The sequence below is a fragment of the Lepus europaeus genome, chromosome 18 (genome assembly GCF_033115175.1).
Source record: "Lepus europaeus isolate LE1 chromosome 18, mLepTim1.pri, whole genome shotgun sequence".
Lineage (NCBI taxonomy): Eukaryota > Metazoa > Chordata > Mammalia > Lagomorpha > Leporidae > Lepus > Lepus europaeus.
Genome location: NC_084844.1, coordinates 75,099,238 through 75,116,103, shown reverse-complemented (window position 1 = coordinate 75,116,103; position 16,866 = coordinate 75,099,238). Strand labels below are relative to the sequence as shown.

At 46.1% G+C, this 16,866-nt stretch overlaps 1 pseudogene; it reads left to right on the top strand.

The window, feature by feature from the left end:
* Positions 1–1,214: 1,214 nt before the first annotated feature.
* LOC133747043 (leucine-rich repeat-containing protein 37A3-like) lies at positions 1,215–6,968 on the top strand (annotated as a pseudogene).
* The last annotated feature ends 9,898 nt before the right edge of the window (positions 6,969–16,866 follow it).

Here is a 16,866-nt window from a genome sequence, read left to right as displayed (position 1 = left end):
CACTCCCCAAATGGCTAAATGGACACAAGTGGGAGAATCCAAAGCCAGGAGCCAGGAGCTTCTTCCAGGTCTCCCACATGGGTTCAGGGGCCCAAGGACTTGGGCCGTCTTCTACTGCTTTCCCAGGCCATAGCAGAGAGCTGGATGGGAAGTGGAGCAGCTGAGACTTGAACCAGTGCCCGTATGGAGTGCCAGTACCACAGGCAGAGGCTTAGTCCACAGCACCACAACATTGGCCCCTGTCTTCCTTATTTTTGTTTCTTGAATTTCTGCATTTGTTTTTAGGCATTTGTGGATTTGGGGTTTTTGGGGTTTTTTTTTCCTCTGCTGGCTTTCATCTTTCAGCTGTGCCTCTGTGGCTTAGTGGAATATCTGCACTTTCAGTGCACACCAAGAGGTGTGTGGTGGGTGTGGCCAGGGAGCTCTGGTCAGTGCTCCAGGGTAGGGTGAGTAGCCAGGGTAACACCCAAGTTGGGTGTGGTAGATCTCAGTGCCCAGGTGTTAGTCCCCAGTGTGTTCCATGCCACCATATGAACCACACAAATGATCTGCACAGTCCCCACTGTGAGCACAGTTCCCATTGGAATGACCGGCTCTAGGCAACCAAGGAGCTCTGAGCATGTGGAGCCGCACCCAGTAATTGCCCAGAGACCCAGCTGCACCCTGCACTGAGTCCCCATGGTCTCAGCACACACAAGGCTCCCACAGTTGCTGGGTACAGAGGTTTCTCTGCCCTGCCAGCCTGCCCAGACAACAGAGAGGCAGATGTTCCCCAAGACAGCTCTGCCTTGGCGTCTTGATTTTGGGAGGCTGCATCCTATGTAGTTGCCCAGCCACCTCCCAGCTAGGCTCAAAGTCAGTGGGGACTGTAGACTGTTCCCTGCAGCAGAATCCCTGGATCACACACATATACAAGAGCCACTGGCTGAATGTTGCTCTCTCTCTCTGGCTCTGCCACCAGTACTGCCGAGAAGATGGCATCCCATCTCAGCCACTTGCTGTATGCGCACACAAAGTGTGCTGCAGATCCCACTCAAACCCAAAATGGCACCCGCCCTTTCTCAGCTGGGCAGCAGGCACTGTTGTGGGAAAGTTGGCGCCAGATCAATGTGCCCCCTCTACTTCTGCTGGGTCCTCGGGCGACCACTAGCAACCGCCAGCCACCAGGGCTCCTGTCTGGACTCAAGCAACGCTCTCCCTCTGGCTGTACGACCATGGGTTGCTGCAGTCAAGTCTCATTCCATCTCCAAGCTGCCACCTGCTCGGGCTCCAGGCTGTGGCAGTCGTTTGTAGTGACCGTGTTTATGCTGCGCATCTGCACCCCCCACACAGGTCCATGGCGTTCCTCTTCTTGAAGGATTTTGGGTGTGGTTTTCTCTCCAATTCTCCCCCTCCCCATGAGAGTGCACTTCCTACACTTTTTTTTTCAATGTTTCTCCCTAGTCTAGTGCGGTATGTCATTCCCTAACCCGCCACCTAGGAATCTCTGAAATTGCATTATGAAAAACATGCACAGACTTAGAAATTTGAGGGGCTGAAATAAACATACCTTTTAATTCTAATTTCTGTGAGTTTTTGAAAGGATTCCACACAGGCTTCATATCAGTCCCCTTTATATGAGGCACTCATTAACCCTATAAATATCAGATAAATTGCAGAATGTGCTATTTCTGAGTAGTTTTATGTTATTCAGAAAAAAAAACCTCTGTTAACAATTACTGTATCAAAATAAGATATTCTCCACATTCATCTGCTAAAATTCAACATAAGTTTTGAGAAAACATCTTCTGTTATAATTGTAAACAGATCTAAAATATTTTAAATATACTATAATGTCTACAGACATTAAAAATGACTAACTCATTTTGGATTAGTTCACATTGCCTATATTTTTAAAAGGTAAAATCTCACCAAAGTACAGAAAGTAAGTTAAATTCATAAGACTTCATAATTTAAAAGCCACATGCAATTCCAGCTGGCAAAGAACACAAATCTATAAAAGTCATATATTTTTTTAAAAAAGATTTCATTTATTTACTTAAAAGTCAGAGTTACTTGTAAAATCCTACAGGTGCTTTCAAAAATACTGTGAAGTAAGCAAGTACCTCTTGTTGGTTGATGAGTTTATAATTTTAAATTGTCAGCAAGCGATCTAGGACTTGCTCCCTCATTTCTCTATTCTAAGCCCAACTTGTTCTTTCATTTCTCTATTCTCTTCAAGGTAGGAAACTAACTCTATTATGAAGGAATCTGTAGGATGCACAATTTAATCTTTAGACCTTATAAAAGAGATGGCTAACATTTTTCTGCAATAGCATAGCCAAAATAAGAACTCAAATAATAATCTCATAGCTAGATTCACTTCGCCATCAGCGAAGTATACAGTAAGTAGAAAAAACCTCCCTTTCAGACCAAAGGGAAAGAAAGTTTTAAAGTGAGAATATAATTTTCCTCATGGGCATTGTCTACCTTAGAAAAACTACTACAGAACATGCCTGTGACTATAGACTTGTAGTTCAGGCCACCGAAGATTAGAGATGGGAAACGGGCACTCCCTTGACTTGCATCCTCTGGTCTGCTTTAACACAAACCAGGAGGAAAAGAAAGCTCGGCATCAGAAGCAATGGGTGGCAGGCCTATTAATGGCTGATCTGTACAGTGATCTGCCCTCAAGGAGACCCAACAGGCCAGTCCACTGCAGTGGCTTTCAATGTGGTAAGCCTGGGCTTCAGCAGAAGTCAGCTTGTGAAGAGCCCTGGCAGCTCTGCCAAGAGTTGGATCACTGGAAATGGACCTGCCCTGGAGTCGAAGGATGCCCAGGTCAGAGCGACAGATCTTATTGGCTCCAAGCTGAAAAGCCCTTCACTCAGCCCAACTTCCAAAGTGACCACTGCAGCTGAGGGGATGGTCAAGTAGGGTCAGCAACATTGCAGGCAGAACTGTAAATTTCTTGTTAGAGATGCCCCCTGCCTTTACCTGGCCAGCTCTCCTCCCAGGCCAGCCAAGTAATGAAAGTCAATAGAGTGCCTTCCCCTAGGAGGTTCACACCTCCCTTAGGATATACCCCATGTGAAGAGATAGATAGGTCTGGGCCTCTGAATTTACAAGGCCTGAAGCCCACCAGATTATTATCAAGCCCCTTCTATCAGGTTCTATTTGCCTCTCAATCAGAAAACTTCATTGTAGCTTAGACAGCACCTTTCTTAGCTCCTCTAATAATGACTCTGTCCTTTGTTCTAGGCCCTGTCTAGTGCACTTGGGCCTCATTCCTTTGTAATCATAACCTCTACTCTACCACCAATGGCTCTACTCCCAACCTGTGTGTACTGATGGTCCTCTTCCCCACTTAATGCTGTATAATTGTTCAAACCTGGTAAATGCCACTCTTAGGATCATTGGTTACTATCCTCACTCTGTCTTTTATGACCTTGTCTAAATATGATCAGAGTCGGCAAACTTGGAAGGCTTCCATAGCCTTGGCAACTCATGACGACAGCCTAGGATGGTTACTGGCGCCATATACTAGAGTGTCAATTTGTTGGGTCAACAACAGGAGCCACTGTGCACTTGCTCCTCATGTGGGATCTCTGTCCTTAATGTGCTGTACATTGTGATTTAATGCTATAACTAGTACTCAAACAGTATGTTTCACTTTGTGTTTCTATGTGGGTGCAAACTGTTGAAATCTTTATACTAAATTGATCTTCTGTATATAAAGAGAATTGAAAATGAATCTTGATGCAAATGGAAGGGGAGAGGGAGCGGGAGAGGGGAGGGTTGCGGGTGGGAGGGAAGTTATGGGGGGGGGAAGCCATTGTAATCCATAAGCTGTACACTGGAAATTTATATTCATTAAATAAAAGTTTAAAAATAAATAAATAAATAAATAAATATTTAAAAAAAAAGTCAGAGTTACACAGAGAGAGAAGGAGAGGTGGGGGAGGGTCTACCATCCGCTAGTTCACTCCCCAGATGGTTGCAATGACCAGAGCTGTGCCCATCCGAAGCCAGGAGCCAGGAGCTTCTTTCAGGTCTCCCTGAGGAGCCCAAGGATTTGGGCCATCTTCTACTGCTTTCCCAGGCCATAACAGAGAGCTGGGTCAGAAGTGGAGCAGCTGGGACTAGAACTGGTGCCCATATGGGATGCTGGTAACCATCCACCTGTGCCAGCAGCAGCTGCTTATACTGGGACTGCACAGGTGGATTCCATGGGAACCCCCCAGAAGGGGGACAGTGGGAGGACCATGCCCACTTGCAGATGGCTGACATAAAGCAAGTGACTTCACGTCCCTGCATCCTGGTCACCACAGTTTGAGTTCGTAATTTTGAGGAGCTAGTCAAAAGGCAGAATGAACAAGATAGTCCCTATGATAAACACAAATTCACAAGGATTAAGGCCTAAGGTTACTCTTCTTCTGCTTGTTGCTATGGAAAACACACACCTATGGGTTCTGATCATGTTTTCTATTAATTTAATTCAGTAACACGTTCTTTAAAGGGGGATATGTCCTCTTAACAGTTCCATGAGGGATTGCACCCTACATTACCTGATCTGATTAGTTTAGTTAATCTCCCTTTACATAGGTGGGCAAGAACACATTGAGGTGAGGAGCAAGGCCCCTTGGCTTGACCATCTCTGCCCTCACTCCCCTTACATGCCTATCTTTGGCCATGGACACCTGTGATGGCAGCAAGAACACAGTGCCACAGGGAGGGAGGGAGAGTGGGAGGGAAACAGGCAGGAAGCCTTGTGCTCCCTCAGCATGAGGCAGGACTGTGGAATGATGTGGCTGAGAAGCAGGGGCAGAGCCACACAAGGGGCAGCTGGGTGGGGAAATTTGTCTTCCAGCCTTATTTTAAGCCTGGAGTGGTTGGTCACTGGAAACCAATGAAATAATACTGATCATAGTTACTGCTTTTTAACACTGCGAACTCTTCTGAATGCCACTCTCAAAAATATCCTTTTCTCCTTTTTTGTTGCCATTTCGTAGGTTTGAGTTTGGCTTTACTTTTCTCTCTAAAGTCTCAGTGGTACCCCAAATATTGGATTTGACTCCTAATTTAATTGATCAGAGTGTAGGGCTGTGGACTGACATAAAGCTGTCCCATCAGTCTTCTGTACCAAAAAGCAGCCTCTTCTTTTTTTGACAGTTGAAGAAGCATCCATAGGGACCCCAAAGGGGGCATTCACGAAGATATTGCAAGCCCAGAAGAACGACACCAGCAAGGAGCTGACTATTGAGCCAGAGAACCCAGTATCAGAGAGAAACAGCGTGGACTTCCCAAGCCACATGAGTGAACAGCCGGACTTCAACGATGGAAGTGACGTTATTAGTGCACTGATTTATCTATTGCCTTATTTCTCAGAGGAAAATCTACAAAATGTAGAATCAACATTATTACCATACATTAAACTGCTTTCTTCAAATGTGCAAGAGAGAGATAAGTCCCTGAGCTACGTGAAAACCCACATAAGAAGGCCCTCTCGTCCTTACAGAAAAAAGTTGAGAAAGCTCTATTTCCTAGAGAATTTGTTGGATGAAGAAATTCAAGGAAAAATTGGTGAGGTTAAGAAGGAAAAAAGCCATGCTTATGCAGCCTATCCTGTTAGGTCCTCAATTTAACCCTCAAATCCTCCTAAAGAAATCAGAAACTGCGCCGTCACAGCAGAACAGCCTGGCAACCATGCCCAGTGTGGGGTACAGGCTGCAGAGAGTGAACTAAGTCATCAAGGGGCCAAAGGGCTTATGGAAAAGGCACCTCCAGGAGACGAGGAAGAGACTCGGGAGGAGACAGGGCACCTGGCCCTTTGCGGAGAGCATGGGGGGAAGAAGGCTTGGGAGAGCAGGCTCCAGGGAGCTGAAGGAGCTTCAAGTGGCTCAGAGGCCCAGGGAGTTACTCAGAAACTCCTTGCACATGGAGCGCTTGCTCAGAAAGGAACATGAGGCTGCAGCCTCCTCTTTCCTGAAGAAACACATCCTGGGCAGGTCTTTTACAGATTCTGCTGGGACCGAGTTCAACCTAATGCCGACTGTGGACCAAACCAAGGAAACACAGTGGGAATACCCCAGTGAGGGCACTGAAGCCCCCACCACACCTGCAGGCTTCACCTACCCCGTGATGCTGTCCCAGGGGGAACAGTTGGAAATTCAGCTGAATCAGCAGCTACAGCCCCTCATCCCCAACACTGACGTGAGAAGGCTCATTTCTCACGTCATCCGCACTCTGAAAATGGACTGCTCTGAGGCCCAGGTGCAACTGCCCTGTGCCAAGCTCATCTCCAAAACAGGCATCCTGATGAAGCTCCTCAGTGAGCAGCAGGAAGAAAAGATAGCCAAGGAAGAATGGGATACAGAGCAGTGGAGGACTGAGACCTATATCAATGAGAGTACAGAAGCCCCGAGTGGAAAGAAAGAGCAGGAGTCGAGTAAGGTGAGGACAGGAGACCTGCACCTTTCCATCACTTAGGAGACCCCACACGGGAAGACCAGGGGCTCCCAGTCCAGATCTTGTCTCAGTAATGTAAGTTTAGCCAAGACGGTGACACTTTGTTCCTTTAGGGAAGGAGGCAGACCTAACACACTGTAGAAGAAAATGAGTAATACCAAGATTATAATATTACAGTAGATTTTGTATGGTCTTTTAAGATCTTTTAAGCCACTCACCTGGAAGAATGGGGATCTGAATATTTAGCATTCATATTTTCTAGCGCTTTATTCTGTCTTTTTAAACTGTGCTCTTTCTTAGCTCGCAAAAGGAGCTCAAGATCATGGCTATCACAACAAGCTCATCGTGGCAATATCTGTGACGGAGTGGTCATGATGCTGGTTATCATCTTCTGTCTCATTGAGGTAAGGACGACTCGTTCAGATTTCCAGAGTGCATCCTTCCTTTGTAATAGATTCGGAATCCACAGACCGAACATCAAAGCCACTTTCCACATACCACGAGCTGACCTTCCTCTTTAGTCACCAAGACTGAGATGCGCTTTATTCTTTTCCTTGAAAAGCACATTCCACAGATTTTTTAAAGGAACCGCACTCTCAGGAAATCTCTGTGCAACTGGAACCAAGATAACAAGGGACTGGACATTTGGAGAGGTTAAGTGTAAGAAAGCCAGAGTAAAGTGGTAGAAGTTCTCCAAAATTATGTCAGGGATTTGATGTACTCTCTTCTACCACTGAACTCTTTCCTCATTGCTGAAATGATGAGATTAGGAACTGTCACTGCCCTTGGGAGAATGGACGCAGCCAAAAGACAAAAGTATTATCTTACAGAAACATTAGATCTACGTAGCATCCTACTGCTCCAATGTCTAAGACTTTGTCTAAATAAGTTCAGCTGATGCACTGCAGCTGATTCCTGCATCAAGCTACTCTAAATATGTTCCCTCCGTGGAGGTTGCCTGCACCCTCCCACACAGCCCAGTGTTTTCACAGTCCCACCACACAAGGCTCCCACAGTCACAAGCACCCAGCCCCCTGTCAATTCTCCCAGAGTCCGGCATCTCCTCTAGGTTGGTTGCTGGGTTCGTGGTCAGTAGCTCGAGCAGTTGTTACGTATCTCCAAAATGGTGCCTCTCTTGGCTAGTTACAGCATGCCAGTGCCTGTGGTCAGGGAGAGAGAAACGTGAAACCCCCCTCTTTTTTTTTGCTCTAGGTTGGCAGGTGCACCACCTCCACAGGGCTCCAAGCCAGACCCATGCCAGGCTTTTCGCACAGCTTTATTGCCAGTGGCTTGAGCTGCTGCAGTATGGTCTCACCTCATTCCAAAGCTGGTGCTGAGGCTCTCAGCTGCTGGGATCTCAAACTGTGCAAGTCCACACCCTCCACATAGGTCCACAGTGTCCATCCAATTTGCATGGAGTTTCCTCTACCATTTTCCCCCTAAACCTTCCCTGAGATTGCCCTCCTTCCACTTTTTTTAAACTATCCACCCCTAGACTAGAGAAGCAAGCTGCCTCCTTATGCCACCATACTGAAAAATCCCTGAGATGTATGATTTTAAATAGCCCTTGTCTGGACTGTTGAAGAACAGTGAATTTTTTTCTTCATATTATTTGTTGAACATTTTACTTAGTGTAGGGTTAATCTTAGGAGTATAATGTTAACTGAAAATAGATCTTCATAAAAAATAAGAATGGAAATAGGGGGAAGAATAAGGGATGGGAGTGTGGGTGGGAGGGAGGGTAAGGTGGAAAGGATCACTATGTTCCTGAATCTGTATCCATGAAATCTGTATATCTTCAATGAAAGTTTTTTAAAAGACATGTCTAGGCTCAAGAAGTAAGTGATAACAGCACAGAGGAGATGAGAAAGAGACCAGCACGGGCAGTGCCCACCCTAACACTACACAGTTTCAGTGCAGGGCAAGCTCCTGCTCTCTAATCTTTTTCATAAATTTAGTAGTTTTTCTCATATATTTTTCCCTAAAGGATGGCAGCTTCTTGGTTTTTGTAAAAAGTTTTCTTGGGGTTTGAGTTAAGTTGCATTGAATTTGTAGATTAATTTGAGAACTGGCTTCTTTATGCTACCCTAGAAACATGACATTTTATGGGCTTCAGAAGAGCATCCTCATCATATAAATCTTATAGAACTTTCGTTGAGTTTATTCCAAGACAGTTTATTACTTTCTATTGCTATTACAGAAGGGCTCTGTACTCCATTTTCCCTCTAGTCACTGGTGGGTCGAAACAAACAGGAGATCCACTGTACTGCTCTCCTGACTCAGCACCTAGTCACCTCCCCAGACCCACACGTTTTGTCCAACAAAATGCCAGCTGATTATCTTGGGCTTTTTGTTAGGTTGTCCACCATCTCCTATGCAAATGTTGACAGTTTTGTCTCTTCCTTTGTAGTAATTATACCCCATTTATTTTTCTTATTGCATTGATTTCAGCCTTTTCAACAATGATGACTAGTAGCAGTCTAATAAGTATCCTACTCCTGTTTTTGCCTTTAAAACACCATTGTTTAGGTTTCTGGTCCATACTTTCAGCAGGTTAAGGGTGTTTCCTTCTTCTCCACTTTGTTTTCTTCCAGATTTTTTTTATTTTGTTTAAGGACTACAACTTCCATGTTCCCAAATTTGTATATATTAAATGCATGACGTTGCACTCCCATTCCACTTTTAAGAGGACTCATTGATGAATGGCTCTCAATAGAATGTATTATGACCCAGAGGCATTCAAGACCAAGGACTGTGGAAGAGTGAGAACTATTAACAAGACAGAATTCCTGTCCTCAAAAAAAGTTATCTTATTGGGCAGGGAAGACTTTTAGAGAAAGAAAGGGAAGGTAAACAATTTGGAGATAGTATCATTATGGTGAATAATGATTGCTTTTCCTTACAAAACAGATTTACTCTCATAGAGGAAGATGAAGAGAAGACATAGAAAAAGCTTCAACGTAAGTATCAGTCTGACAATTGTTACATTAGAATTTTAGAAGTAGAGGAGTACTTAGAACTCCTCTATTTAAACCTGCTCACTTTAGAATGAGGACGTTGCCAGAGGCAGAAGACTACCCATCCGAATGTTTTGCCTGATTCCAGCAAAACTGGTCCTCAGGCACGGCTGGGGAGACAGGGCCAGCATGGAGACATGTGCTGTCAGGGGTCCTTCTGAGACACAGCAGCTAGGGAGGGGCTTTGGCTGTGCTGTTCCTGCTGCTGGTGGGCATCTGGCCCAGCGCCCTGGGAATTGTGTCTGAGACCCCGGCTTGTAGTGACTGCTCACTGCAGTGATGGCTGAGGTGCATGTGTCGTCCCAGGAAGACCGGAGATGCACACTGTGAGAAGTGAACAATGCCACTAGTCTCTAATGGTCTTGTGTGTGTTTTTCCCCAAGGAGCTTTTACGAACAAGAGCCTAAAAAGTGTTTGGAAGATGAGACTCAGGTAAATGGGAGGAGGCTGCAGTCTGTGGCCAGAGACAGCAGGGAAAATGCACAATTCACATGTCTTTTTCTCTTTCCTAGGGCTTTTTCCGGCTGAGGTGGCCACTCTGGCTGAGGCGTCTGCTCAGTCCTTTCGGTGGCACATGCAAGAAAGCCGAGGACTTGCCCCTGTACAAGGAGCCTTCCATAAAGGAAGAGCTTTTCGACAAGGACGCAGGGTACGTGACAGGGCCACTTCACCGTACCGAGCTTGGGGAGGCGGGGAGAGCGGCAGGAGGGGAAGCCTTGCTCTGCTCTCTTCTCACAGGGAGCTCAGCGAGGGCCCTGCTGAGAAGACGCCACCTCCAGAGTCCTTGGCAGAAGGTGAAGAGAGCGAAGCCCCCGAGGAAAACATGGAGTGACCCGCCTCTGTCACCTGCAAGTCCTATTTTCTGATATTGGCACCTCAGTGGTGCTTATAAAATACTTATTTTCTTACATTCATGGGTGTGATATTCATAAGCAATTCAAGCCAGGTGGCGAGAAATTAAAATGTTGTCAAATATTTACTATATGCAGTAACAGAGGCCACAGGCAAGAAAAGCAGGACCACTTCTAGAAGCCTTGGAGGGAGTCAAGCCCTCCACAGGGGCACAACACCAGCAAGAACTCTCACCTCTCTTCCTCCATGAAGTAGAGGAGTATTGAGAACTCATCTATTTAAACCTGTCAGTCTCCAAGAACCCGAAAACACATCCTCAAGGCACAGACTTTTAAATCAAATACCAGGTGTTCTGGTGCTTTCTCTCCCCTGGATCACTGAGAACCAGTCAACAGAGGGGGACTAGACCTCCGGCTCACAGAGGACCCACTTCCTCTGGTCGGTCTCGGAGGGTCTTGGGGTGGTCAGAATATTTGGATCATAATACCTCCCAAGTCACTGTCCAAAGTTCTTCACTGGGATTGAGAAACACTTCAGCAAGCAACCAATATTCCTGAGACAAAATGGTACTAATAACAATGTGCAGAGGCTGGCGCTGTGGCATAGCGGGTAAAGCTGCCACCTGCAGTGCTGGCCTCCCATATGGAAGCTGGTTCAAGGCCCAGCTGCTCCACTTCTGATCGAGCTCTCTGCTGTGGCCTGGGAAAGCAGTGCAACATGGCCCAAGTCCTTGGGCCCCTGCTCCCATGTGGGAGACCCAGAAGAAGCTCCTGGCTCCTGGCTTTGGATTGGCTCAGCTCGGGCCATTGCAGCCAACTGGGGAGTGAACCAGTGGATGGAAAACCTCTCTCTCTCTCTCTCCCTCCCTCCCTCCCTCTCTCTCTCTCTCTCTCTCTCTCTCTCTCTCTCTCTGCCTTTAAAATAAATAAATAAATAAATCTTTTTAAAACAAAAACCAATGGGCAGTGGCAGCAGCCACTGCCATTCAGGATTTTCCTACTTTTTGCCAGGCTCTATGTCAAGCATTTTAAATTTTTGTATCACGTATCCCAGCAATCCATGGGAGCAAATGCCTTTAACATTATTTGACAGATAAAGAAACAGGGCTCAAGGCATGGCAGTGACCTGCCCAAAGTCACACATCCAAAACTGCTAGTATTTTTTTTAAAGATTTATTTATTTGAAAGTTTAGAGTTACGAGCTTCCTGTACTAGGATGTCTCTGTCCTTCTCCAAACCTGGGAAATTTTCTGCTAGTATCTCACTAAAAAGGCCTTCTAATCCTTTCTCCCTGTCCATGCCTTCAGGAACTCCTAGAACCCGAATGTTGGGTTTTTAAATAGTATCCTGTAGATTCCTGACAGTATTTTTTAGATTTCTGATTTCTTCTTCTTTTCTTTGATTTGACTGTTTCCTTTCCTGTTCTCTGTCTTCTAATTCCGAAATTCTCTCTTCTGCTTCACCCATTCTGTTTTTAAGGCTCTCTAATGTGTTTGCCATTTGATCTATTGAGTTCTTCATTTCATTGTGGTTTTTTGTCACTATCACTGTTTCATGTTCTACTAGTTGTTTCATTTCATTTTGATTCCTCCTTAATATTTCATTTTCACGAGAGAGATTTTCTATCTTGTCCATTAAGGATTTCTGTAGTTCAAGAATTTGTTTTTGAGAACTTCTCAATGTTCTTATCAATTTTTTGAGATCCGCTTCTTGCATTTCCTCTATCTCTTCATCTTCATAATCTTGCATTGGCGTGTCTTGTTCATTTGGGGGCGTCATAGTGTCTTCCTTGCTCTTATTACCTCGGCTTCTATGTTTGTTATTTGGCATGTTGGAGATAATTTATGGTTTTTTTTTTTTTTTTTTTTGCTCTGGTGTTTTTTTTTTTTTTTCTCGTTATACTATGCCTCTAAGTGAGCTGTCTGCTTTGTTGGATCCTTAGAGGCTGTGATGGGTGTGGAAAGAGAGCTATGCTTGATTCTTCAGGTTTAAGCCTTGCAAAGACCAACTCTCCCAGATTGTTCACTCCCTTGCTCCTTGCTGGATCACTCTCTCTCTCTCTCTTTTTTTGACTCAGTTGGGAGTGGAATTGAGGGTAGTTGAAATCTGGCCTCTGTCAGTATTCGTTTGATCTACCCCTGGGACCACACAAAGAGTTTATGCAGCCCTCAATGTGTTCTGTTTTGCTAAAGTTACTGAGTTTGGCTGTGCTTTACATATGTAAAATGGCGGTGCTCTTTGTTTTGCTTGGTGAGTGAAGGGAGAGGCCTCTGTTCCCCCCCCCCCAATGTCTTGGGTTTCTGAGGTCTTTGTCTTACCCTCCGTTGGTTCCCACGCTGGCGAGATTCTGTGGCTCGTCTCCCGCGGCTCGGCTCATCTCCCGCGGTTGGTTTTCCACACGGTGGGCTCCCTGTAGGTCCTCTGTGTCACATCCACTAGATCCGTAAGCGTTTCCTCTGCAGTTTTTTTCTTGAGTCTTTTCCTGAGGCTACAGTAATTCCACTTTTATGAAACTTTATTTTCCCAAACTAAGGCGCACGTCCTCACTATCCGCCATCTTGGCTCTGCCCCCCTGCTCTACTTCTGATCCAGCTCTCTACTATGTCCTGGGAAAGCAGTAGAAGGTGGCCCAAGTCCTTGGGCCCCTGCATCTGCGTGGGAGATCTGGAAGTATCTCCTGGCTCCTGGCTTCAGGTCAGTACAGCTCCCACCATTGTGGCCAGTTTGGGAGTGAACCATCGATGGAAGGTCTCTCTCTCTCTCTCTCTCTCTCTCTCTCTCTCTCTGCCTTTCCTTTGCTCTTTTTGTAACTCTGACTTTCTAATAAATAAATAAATCTTTAAAAAAAAGATAGAATGCACAAAAAGGCCAAGTTGCCCTCCTTCAGCTCTTGTTCACCAGGGAACAAAGAGCTGCACAGACAATTTCTCACAAAGTTCCTAAGTAGTTGTATCACTTATTAACAGCATGAACTAAGTAACTAAGTTACTCAGTTTAATCTCCCTCATCCACACAATAGGGGTCATCATTTCTAAATGGCAAGAGTTGTTGGGAAGATGGAAGCACCTGTATAATCATGTACCATTTTCCAAGCACTGTTGTGCAGTCTTCATGTTATCTCACTTGTGTAAGTACTTAGTATAGTGCCTAAAATGTAATAACCTAACAAAAGGAGGATTTAAAGATGTATATGGTGGGGGCCAGCGCTGTGGTGTAGCGGGTAAAGGTACTGCCTGCAGTGCCAGCATCCCATATGGGATGTTGGTTTGAGTCCCCATTCCTCCACTTCTGATCCAGCTCTCTGCTATGGCCTGGAAAATCAGTGGAAGATAGCCCAAGTCCTTGGACCCCTGCACCCATGTGGGAGACCTGGAATAAGCTCCTGGCTCCTGGCTTTGGATCAGCTAGCTCAGCTCCAGTTATTCTGGCCACTTGGGGAGTAAACCAGTGGATGGCATAATCTGCTGCCTTCCTAGGTTAACAGGAAGCTGGATCCAAAGCAGAGCAACTGCTACTCCAACTGGTGCTCACACGGGACGTGGGCATTGAAGGTGGCAGCTTAACCCACTGTGCCCTTTTGAAATGAAAAGGGGGGTTGGAAAGAAACACGGGCAGGCATACTAAAATGACCATAATCTACCACATTTCTGAGAGAAGTAATATTCAAGGGGGTGGTGTTGTGGCGCAGTGGGTCAAGCACCATCTCTGCCCCCTGCCACCTGCGAGGCCAGCATCCCATATCACAGTGCCAATTCTAGTCCTGCTGCTCTGATTCCCAGCCCGCTTCCTGCTGCTCTACCAGGGAAAGCGTTAGATGATGGCCCAAGGACTTTCCCCTGCTACCCATGTGGGAGACCTGGATGGAGTTCTTGGCTCCTGGCTTCTGCTTGGCTTAGCCCTAGTGGTTGAAGCCATTTGGGGAGTGCACCAGAAGATGGAAGATCTCTCTTGTTCTGTTTCTGTTTCTCACTGTGTCACTCTGTCTTTAGGACAAGTAAATCTTGAAGGAGAAAAAAAAAAGAATTCCCAAATATATCACCTTATTCTATTAAAGTGTTTGGATGTGTGTGTGTGTGTGTTTCAAGATTTATTTATTTGCAGAGTTACACAGAGAGAGGTAGAGACAGAGAGAGAGGTCTTCCATCTGCTGGTTCACTCCCCAGATGGCCGCAATGGCCGGAACTGTGCCGATTCGAAGCCAGGAGCTTCCTCTGGGTCTCCCATGCGGGTGCAGAGGCCCAAGGACTTGGGCCATCTTCTACTGCTTTCCCAGGCCATAGCAGGGAGCCAGATCAGAAGAGGAGCAGCCGGGACTAGAACCCGTGTCCATATGGGTTGCCGGCACTTCAGGCCAGAGTGTTAACCCACTGTGCTACAGCACTGGCCCCTGGATGTGTTTTTTTTTTAATACCTGTATGCCAAACAAAACACTATCCATTAATTTCTCCAACAAATAATGTCCAAGTGTTGGTAAAGAGTCAAACTCTGGGTGATTGTGACATCAGAACCCTAGGTACTCTTTCTAGAAATCCTTACATCTTATTCTCAGAAGGAGAAGCAGCTCTTTGTTACTGGAAGATGACCTCATCTTAGGTGATACTGATTCCTATTCTCTGATTTACATTAAAAATATTTATTATCTGAGAGGCAGGGAGCGAGAGAAGGAGAGAGAGAGAGAGAGAGAGAGAGAGAGAGAGAGAGAGAGAGAGAGAGATCACAAGTTCTTCCATTTGCTGGTTCACTCTCCAAAGCCCCACAATAGCTAGCAACCTTGAACTGGAAAGCCAGGAGCCAGGAACTCAATCCAGGTCTCCCCATTGGACCATCCCTGCTACCTGCCAGGGTCTGTTTCAGCAAGAAGCTGGAATCAGGACCAGGAGGGAGTTGGGAACTGAACTCAGGTACTCCCATGTGGCATGTGGATATCTTAACCTCTAGGCCAAATGCATGTCCCCATTATTTATATTTCCAAAAGATTGGTAGCATGAGTCCTGTCTCAATTTATCTTAGATAAGTTGCTCTTGCTTAAGGCTTATTCAACCCGGAGTTTCTAGCTGGAGACTCTGATGGGTCAAATCAAGAAGATAACTGAGAACACTCTGTGATGAGTTTCGAGCTAATTTAAATCTTGACAGTTCTAGACATTGACATTGGATGGCTGGCTTGCTATGCCCAAGCCAACCTCAGTTCTCTACCGACTTGCTATGTGTTGGAAGCTATTGCTTTTTCCTGAAATGTAGAAAGCCCGCTCACCTCTCTACTTTAACCCCACATGCTCCACATGGACTGATGTTTGGATTTGGCTTAGTTCTAGCAGGCAAGCAAAAACGAGGAGTGAAGAAGAGTCTGAAGCCTTGCCAATGTCCTTACTTCACCAAGAACCTCCTTAAAGAAACCTCCAAACACAGGCTATTGGAAAGGGCCACAAAGTTGGCAGGGCCAAGACCAGGCAAGAGTAGGTAGAAGTGTACCATTCATTCAATAAAGACCGAGTGCCCACTAGGGGTTCTAACAGTACAGTGAACATCTAAGACAAATAAGCAAATTCATACTCCATTTATACTATTAGGAAAAGTACAACAGGGTAAGGGACAGAGTAGTAGAGACTGATATTTTAATTAATTTTTTATTAATTTGAGAGCGGGAGAGAAAAGAGAGAGTTCCCAACTACTGGTTCACTCATCAAATGCCCAAAAACCACTGCAGGGAGGGTGGGGTGGGGTGGGCATTGTGGGCATAACGAGTAAATCAGCCTGCTACACCGTCATCCCATACGGGCACAGGTTCATGTCCCTGCTGCTTCACTTCCAACCCAGCTCCCGGCTAATGGCCTGGGAAAAGCAGAAGAAGATGGCCCAAGTGTTTGGGCCCCTGCTATCCATGTGGGCTCCTGGCTTTGACCTGGCCCAGCCCTGGTCGTAGGATTTGGGGAACTCAGCGTGGGGTTTGGGTTTTATCCTAGATGTGCTAGCAGGACACTGGCGAGTTTTGAGCAGGGGGCAACGACGGTCAGGGTATGTTTTAAGAGATGGCTTGTCAGCCAGGTGGAGAACAGGCTTCCACAAAGTGCATGAGAGTCCAGTCATCAAAGAGAAACCGCTCTCAGTTATTCCTTGCCGTACGACTCTTAAGATTATCAAACGTCAAAGGAAGAAGGGGCGGTATGAGAGTTCAGAAGCGGCTACAACACCCTCGGCTGGACACCAAGAGGCCGGACGAGCACCTATGCCCTTTGCCTTGACCTGGGAAGACATAATCCTGCCTCCTCTTCCTCTATAGAAAGAGCCAGAAACCGCCTGCTGATTTCCTGGGGGTGCCCCTTGCCAGCTGAACTTTATGGGAATCCCGCTGATGAGGTTTCCAGATAAATCACCTTCACAAAGCCAGGAGCGCAAGAAGGGAGGTCACTCAGATACCACTGGTGTGGACAGTTCAGGAGGAAATGGCTGTGATTTGAGATAAGAGTGGTTGGGTTCAACGGAGGCCTGTTTTGGAGATCAGGGCCAAAGACTCGAGGGTGAGTCCAAGGACCCCCGCCGGAGTACAACAGA